We start from the raw sequence: 8,104 nt of genomic DNA on the forward strand, positions 1-8,104 counted from the left end.
TGAGAGTCAGGATTGCGATGCCGAGGAGGATTATAGTTCGTTCCAGGGTTAGCCCCACTCTTGTGAGGGAGCGGCCACGTTGGGTTCACTTCATCCATACCTACAAGGAAGTCTTCATTAGGGTAGAAGAAACCTATGTGTAGGCCCCATTTCCCTGGATGACTGTAATCATTGGGATCTTCTCTCTCCAGTTTTTATGGATTTATTTATGATACTGTCTGTAGCTAAACTTGATTTACTACTGCTTCCGTTATTTGTAAAGGAGTGACTTCTGATCACTCCTTCTCTTTGAGATGTTATCACTTTGAAGTTGATATTTAAATGTTTCCGCACTCTGATTAACTATCTTGTCTTATTCTTTTGATCCATCTATTGTTTCTGTATACATTGATTATTTTGTTCATGATTATGTTATCGTGTATGTGGGAGGCATGGCCGCTCGATCTGGATCTTCAGGCTGTGGATCACATCCCGGGTATGCCAGATAGGATACCGGCTGAGTGGATGTGACAATAAGTGTTCTAGTTAATAGGCCAACAAATGGGAATCCTAGACTAGTGAATTAGAAGCCTCCAGTCACAGTACCTCCAGTTGCGCCAAGACAACTCGTTTCCTTTCTCTGTAAGCAAACTGGACATTTCGATCGAGATTGCCCCAAGAAGCGGAATCAGCCGTCTCCTCCTGTGACAAAGAGTACTCTTGCACCTCTGTCTGGAAGAGTGTTCAATATAACAGGTACTGAACCGGATGCAAACCATGAAGTCGTGATAGGTACATTGCTAGTCGCTTCTATACCTGCTTTTGTATTGTTTAATACCAGTGCATCTCATTCATCTCATCTACATTTAGTTCTCCTGGATATGAAGGACTTCGATGTTATTTTGGGAATAGATTGGTTGTGATGCGTCCAAAATTTGCTCAGCCCTTAGATCTCCTCGAGATGACTTGCAAAACGAAAGCGTTAGATGTGGCCCAACTGCGGGGGTCGGGAGTCCACCTCCGAAGGCTAAGTAAGTTGATGAACTTAATCACAAACGGCTCTGCTAGAAGCACAGAGCTAAGGAATAAAGAACTGGAAAAGGTGATCTAGATCGTAAGCCGCTGATAGTTTACGTCTATCAGTATGTATCTGAATCTGAGTCTCAGATTGTGTGTTTTTGATCCATCCTCTCACCTCGTATGGTGGTGAGGTTTATATAGAGTGTACCTTCGAATCTCTTTCGTTGGATGCACTTGAGCCTTCTTCGGGTAGTCGTTGGATCTTAACAGTTAGATCCGTTGAGCAATAGACTTCTACTAGTTTGGACTAGTAGAGGACTCCTGAGATAACCTTTAGGTTATGTGATGATTATCCCTTCGATAATGATTAGCCGCAACCGTCAATTCGAGTTTGCCATCATTAGGGTAATTAACCTAATCCATAAGTAGGATTATGGCATGCTTGTAGCTGAATAAGTTTTCTTCCTCAGCAAGCCATCTTCTGGATCCGGTACTCTCGGGAGCGAGTCGGTTTCCTCTGTCTCGACCGCGGTCGAGGGTCGAACCATGTATGAACCCGGTCTGATCATAATTTCTCCATATCACGAGCCCCCTAGACCAAGCGTTCGGTCGATCCCGAGGGCTTGGTTTTTAACTGGGTTCTTCGTCAGGCGATAGTCTCTGCGTGCTCCATTAAATGTCATATCACATTTAATGCGGTGGTCACTTTTCCTCGAGCGTTGTGAGGGTAAGGCCACATGTCTCCTTGCAGTCGATCTGTCGTGGCTCACGTAATCCAAGCGTCGGTTTCCGAACGCCTCTTTCGGATTCGTGAGTTCAAACTTTCAAAACGTCCTTCAATCTCGATCGTCGATTTTGAATCAATCTTGATCGTTAAGATTCCTGAACACTCGTGCAGGTGTTTTAAAAGTGGTTCGTTGTCTTCGTAGGTTTCATTCTTCCTGTCCTGAATTTGAACCTTTGTTGTTTGCTTCGCGCCTTCTTGCTCTCAAGCTTTTGCCTCACTGAATCAGAAAGTTTACTGGTCTTTTTCTTTTTGTAGTTTATTGAAACAAGTAATGGCGGATTATAGGGCTTCTCTGGTACCCAATGTTGGTAATAGTAGTGAAGCTTTTGCTTCTCCTCCTTCCGAACAGTCGGATAGTGATAACAAAACCCTAACTGTCCTCTGGCGTGAGTTTGCTGAAGTTTCTCAAAAAGGTTTAGAGAGAAAAACCGAAACTCCTTCTGCCCTCCTCGAGTCTGGATCTTCCAAGATTGCCGAGTCTTCTAGGCAACCTCAAACTTCCAGGTCCGATGGTGGACCTAGCTCTGTTCCCTCCATTTACAATGAGGAAACCCTTCTTTCAGCCATCCAAGATTTTGATTTTCCTTCCTCTTATCAGGTCAGGGCTCCCCTTTATGATGAGAGGGTTGATTCAACCCTTTCGGGTGAATTTTCTCTGTACATAGATGTACTAGAAAGCGGGGTTCGCTTTCCCTTTTTTAATCCTTTGTTCTCCGCAGTCCTAAATCATTGGGACATTTGTCCCCGAATGCTCCATCCCAATAGCTGGCGTCTCATTGTCGGCTTCTTGGGTTTGTGTTTTGAACTTGGGATTACGCCATCTCTTTCTCTCTTTGTACATTTTCATGTTCTTTCTATCTCCCATCCTCCCCGATGGGTTTTTCTGTCCAAACGCAATAAGGCTGAACTTGATTGGAGGGGCAACATCCTTGCCAAAGGAACTTGCCCTTCTAACCACAAAAGATGGCGCAAACGATACTTTTTCTGTCGAGCGCCTCCATGGGATCTTAACTTCCCAACCGCCTGGAGGCGGTGTACTTCTTCTTCTGAGAATAACCGAGGCCTCCCCTTATCCAAAGAAGACGAGGCGGCCGTCAGGAAGATCAAATCCATTCCATGGTATCAAGTGATACATGGACTTGAGGTGGAGAATAACTCCATTCTTCAGTACTGGGGCTTGGCTCATTGTGAGCTTCTAACCATCATCCTTTAATTTCTCTGAAGTGATATGTATTTAATTCTGACTCTTGTTCTTCATTGCAGTGCCTCCAAGAATGAACCCCGAGAACCTGCGAGTGAAGGCCGCTAGGGCCGTTGTGACAGCCGAGCAACGATCACCCAGAGCCTTGACCGTAGATCAAGAGGCTTCTGTTCCCTCTCCCGACCCTTCTTATAGGGGTATCAGGAATATCAGGCCCGTGGCTGATGCTTCGGGTAAAGGGATGAAGCCAATCGTGGAGAGGTCTAATGTCTCCTCCTCCGCCCGAACCAAAAGGAGGCATGATATAATTGATGCTTCCTCCCATAAAAAATCCAAAACTTCAACGGATTGTGAGGAGGTCTTCACCCCCCAGTGGACCCTGAAGTTGACCGACAAGGTGACTCGGGACCCTGAGAAAGCAACAGAGTGGAGCTCCCTCAGTCTTGTTCCTTCTGATCGCCAGGAATTTGAAAACCTGGATGACATTGCCCTTGTTAGTCAATCCACAAGGTACCGGTCTTCTTGCTTACTTATTTTTTCATAATTTCTTATGACTTCTTCTGATATTTTCCGCCTTCCCAGGAATGCTGTGTTGAGCTTCTATCAACACATGGAAGCATTGAGCCGGGTTGGCCGCAACAACTCTTTACTGCAAACCTGTGAAGAGAATTTGGCCAAGGCCAATTCTGAGATAGACCTGCTGACTGCAGCTGCAGAGAAAACATGAGGAAGAAGTGATCTCCCTCAAGGATGCCCTTGATGCTTCGAAGGCTCGTGCCACTGCTACCGAGCGCGAGGCCATGAAGCAAAAAGAAGCTGCCACGTTGTTTGGTGAAAGGCTTGAAATTAAATTTATGGAGAACGAAGAATATCTGAAGTGGGCGGTCCCTAGCAAGCCTGAGCACATCGAGCCAGAGCTTCGAAAGGAGTGTGTTCGGAAATACATGAACAACGTACCTTTCTCCGAGCTGCTAGGTGCCTACAACATTCAAGCTTATCGCTTGGGGCAGAATGACGTTTGGGAGAAAATTCTCGCATCAATCCCTTCCTTCAATACTGCTCCCTTTCGTGAGGTGTGCCATAAAGAGGTCTTCGGGAAATTAGGCATGGATCTCCCAGACTGGGCTCGGGAAGAAAATGATCCTTTTCCAGCTGACCCTCAATATGAGGCATACCTGGCTGACGTGCAGACGCTTCCAGAGGAGAAGTCACAAACCGAGTCTCAAGCTGCTGCTAAAGAGGACTCTGACAATGTCGTTCTTGAGGAAGACTCTTCTCAAGATCCTGAGAAAAGTCCTCCCGACCAGGGTCCCTCGGGCAACAATGAAGAAGAGGCTTAGGGAGTTATCTTTTTTTTTTTTTTTTTTTTGTAAAGATTGACCTCCTTGCTAATGAATAGACATTTCTTTGTCATGTTGGCCTTTCCATTTCCCTGTCTCCTACTGAAATCTTGTCTTGAATATAAAAGTATAAATGATAAAACTTATCACTTAACTTCACATTCTTCGACGAATAATAATCTTGTAGAGATATTGTGAAGATGCGTTTCGAAAAGATGCATTAATCTTCCCCACTACTTCATTTACTACAAAGTCCACACGTTTCCCTTCTCGTATTTGCGAAGTCCAAACGTTTTCTTGCTTTGGTATACCATTCACTGTTTCCAATGAATCGGAAATACACCAATTATTACAATGGCGGTGCGACGATTGGAGGTATCTCTGCATTGCGTGCTCGCCTCCACATGTTTCCATGTGGCATCCCTCCGACCGTTGATCTTGCTTTTTGCGTATTTCGAAGCGTCATTTCGATCTGGGCCATTGGTTGTCCTTAGCTTTCAATCGTCGTCTTAATACCTGAGGCTATTTAAAGCCTTCGTGGGTACTCTCCATCTATCCTGCTATCTGCAAGTTAGATTTGCTAAAGTGCTAAAGCGACATTCCGTCCTTCTGCCTGCTTCAGTATTCCTCGTACTCCAACAATAGATCTATCAACTTCTGAACAAGTGAGTTTTTTGATTGCTCATCTCTTTCCCCACTTCCCCCCTGAGTAAACTGCACAGTAGTAGTACTTGGGGTTTAGTTAATCGGGTTTTTCATAAGTGATAGAGAACTAGGGTTTTCCCTTTTTTTTTTGTCATCGTTGGATATCTGTACTGATACGGCTTTTCTATTTATATAGTGGCTCCCAAGATCAACCCGAACTTTATCAGAGCAAAGTCTAGCAAGAAAATCGTTCCGTCGGCGGTGGTTGGTGCCAGTGAGGTGGTTTCAGCTAGTGAATCCTCCAAGCGTAAGGCGACTGCTGTTGGTGAATCTTCAAGTCAGATTCGCACAGTTTCTATTGATGCTGCCCCTACGCCTCTTTTTCCCGAAGTGATCGCTCGTCTTTCCCAGGAAGATCTTGATCACTCCGTTGTTGATGGCGCTGCTGACGCCCCTGAAGCAGAGACCATTGGTGCACCCCCGAAGGAGACTCTTCGGGCATCTGAGGCAACTATGTTGGCGTCTGATGAAGGTGTGGTCCCAGCAGGTGCTGCTCCTATTTCCAATTCTAGTGCTTGTTTGGCATCCTCCTCCTCTCCTTTGGAGTTGGAGGATTTTGCCACCAGGAAGCGCCGTCGGGTGACAGATGATGCAGCTCATCCTTCTCTTGATGTAGCTCATCCTTCTCATCCTTCGCCCGAATTAGTGTCAAACGAGTTTGACAGAGCGTTGGAATGGTGCACTGCTGCTCGAATGACTTCTGAGAGCGCAGTGCTTTCCAAACTCCCAGATGAAGTCTTTATGAAGTCACTAGTGATGTAAGTCTTTCTTCATTATCTTTTGATTCTGAAAAATTACTCTTCTGCTCCTTTTTAACTCGGAAGTTATTTGCAGGAGTCTTACTGGTAACTTCCACAACCAAGTGGAAGCAGCCTTTAGGCTCAATAGGTTGAGCAATAAAGTTTCCAGGCTTTGGGAAATCTCTGAAGCTAAAGATGCTGAGATTGCTCGCCTTCGGAAACTAGCTTGGGAGGTTGTAGGAGAAAATAATTTGATGATCGGTCATCTTCAGTCGGACTTGGATGATGCCAGGGAGAAGATCTGGCAACTGGAGCAAGCAATTGGAAAGTCAGGAGCCAAAGGATCTGAAACGTTACCCCAAAGGCAAGCTGTCGTTCCTTTGCCCGAATCCCTTCCAACTGATGTTCGCAGAGCCTGCGTCTTCAAGTATTTACACAGTAAGCCCTTTGTTGATATGCTGAATGCTTATAACTTGCAGGCGTACCGGGATGGTGACAACGAAGTATGGGAATCAATATTAAGGAAGGATCCTCATTTTGATACGACTCCCTACAGTGCTGTTTGCCATCCTGAAGTATTTACCGACCTGGGTATTCCTCCTCCTGTATGGACCAAAGATCAGATTGATCCTCCACCTTCCGATCCAGATATTATGCGTTATCTGAAAGATTCACTTGGTTATTCTCCCCTGGAAGGAGTCAATTATGATGAGCTCGTCTTGAATGCAAGTTTGGTCGAGGACCATACTTCTCCTGGACAAGCTGGACAAAGAGTATGAAATTGCGGAGGATCTTATGCATACCGAGATATTTTTTGTAATCCTCATTTCTCCTCTTCTTTTCCTTGAATCCACACCAATGGTTGACTCATATGTTTGATCTAGCAAAGTTGTGTCGATCTTGTATAACTTCTTAATAATCACCGATGATGACTTTCTTTTTTGATCGAAGATTGTATCCAGCTCTTGTAATTGTTTTGATACTGGCCTCTTTCGATCTTTTGAAGAAATAAGAAATTAACTTCATCTTGAACTTTGCTAGCCCCTTGAATCGCTGTTGAATTAGGTCTTAGTTGTTTGAAACAATGCCTTTACTTAAAGATTTCCGGAGAAATACAATAAGTCTGAGAAGGAACTCACTCGGGTTTTAAACCGATGCCTTTACTTAAGGATTTCCGGAGAAATACAATAAGTCTGAGAAGGAACTCACTCGGGTTTTAAACCGATGCCTTTACTTAAGGATTTCCGGAGAAATACAATAAGTCTTAGAAGGAACTCACTCGGGTTTAAACCGATGCCTTTACTTAAGGATAATTCAAAAATTCAATAAGTCTTGAAGGAACTTACTCAGGTTTCAAACCGACGCCTTGCAAAAGGAACTCACTCGGATTTTCATCCGATGCCTCGACTTAAGAAGATCTGAAAAAATTCCATAAGTGTTGAAGGACCCACACGGATTTTCATCCAATGCCTTATAGTTGGATCTTGTTCTTGAATGTGGTGTATGATGCCCCCCAATCAAAAGATAATTTGTTGAAAGTCGAAATCTGAGATATCTTCAAATTCCGAAATTGGTTTTGAAATGCCTGCACTATCTCTTGATATATCTGCAAGCGTGGTACTTTAATACCATACTCCCCCTGGACTTGGTTGACTGTAAGTTGAGAGTCACTATAAATAGTAACATCTGCAATAGACAATGCTTTTGACAACCGAAGTCCAGCTATCAGAGCTTCATATTCTGCTTTGTTATTACTTGCTTCAAATGCAAATCTCAAAGCATATCGAATAATAAATCCTGCTGGACTTTTTAATAGAATTCCAGCTCCTGCTCCATCTTTATTACTCGAACCATCCACATATACCTCCCAAGTGGTTGGTATAATGGGATCCTCGATGGTGGATTCCACCGGTGCAGTAGTTTCTACTACAAAATCGGCTAATGCTTGAGCCTTGATTGCAGTTCTGGGCTTAAAGCTCACTTGGAACTCGCTGAGTTCAACCGACCAGGACACCATCCTTCCAGATAAATCAGGTTTATTAAGAACTTTACTAAGAAGAAAAGTTGTAAATACCTCAATTGGATGAGCCTTAAAATATGGCCTTAGCTTCCTGGCGGCCATCATGAGAGCCAGAGCTTGCTTCTCAACCTGCGAATATCTTGTCTCCGCATCTAGCAACACGTGGCTTACATAATAAATCGGCCACTGTTTTTTATCTTTTTCACGAACAAGAACTGCACCGACCGCTGAAAGGGACGTCGCTAGATATAGCTGTAATATTTCCCCCTTCTCTGGTCTGGACAAGATCGGTGGTTGTCCAAGTGCTTCTTT

Source organism: Hakea prostrata, chromosome 3 (assembly GCF_041222555.1).
Source record: "Hakea prostrata isolate BN-2017 chromosome 3, UWA_Hpros_2, whole genome shotgun sequence".
NCBI classification, from domain to species: Eukaryota; Viridiplantae; Streptophyta; class Magnoliopsida; order Proteales; family Proteaceae; genus Hakea; species Hakea prostrata.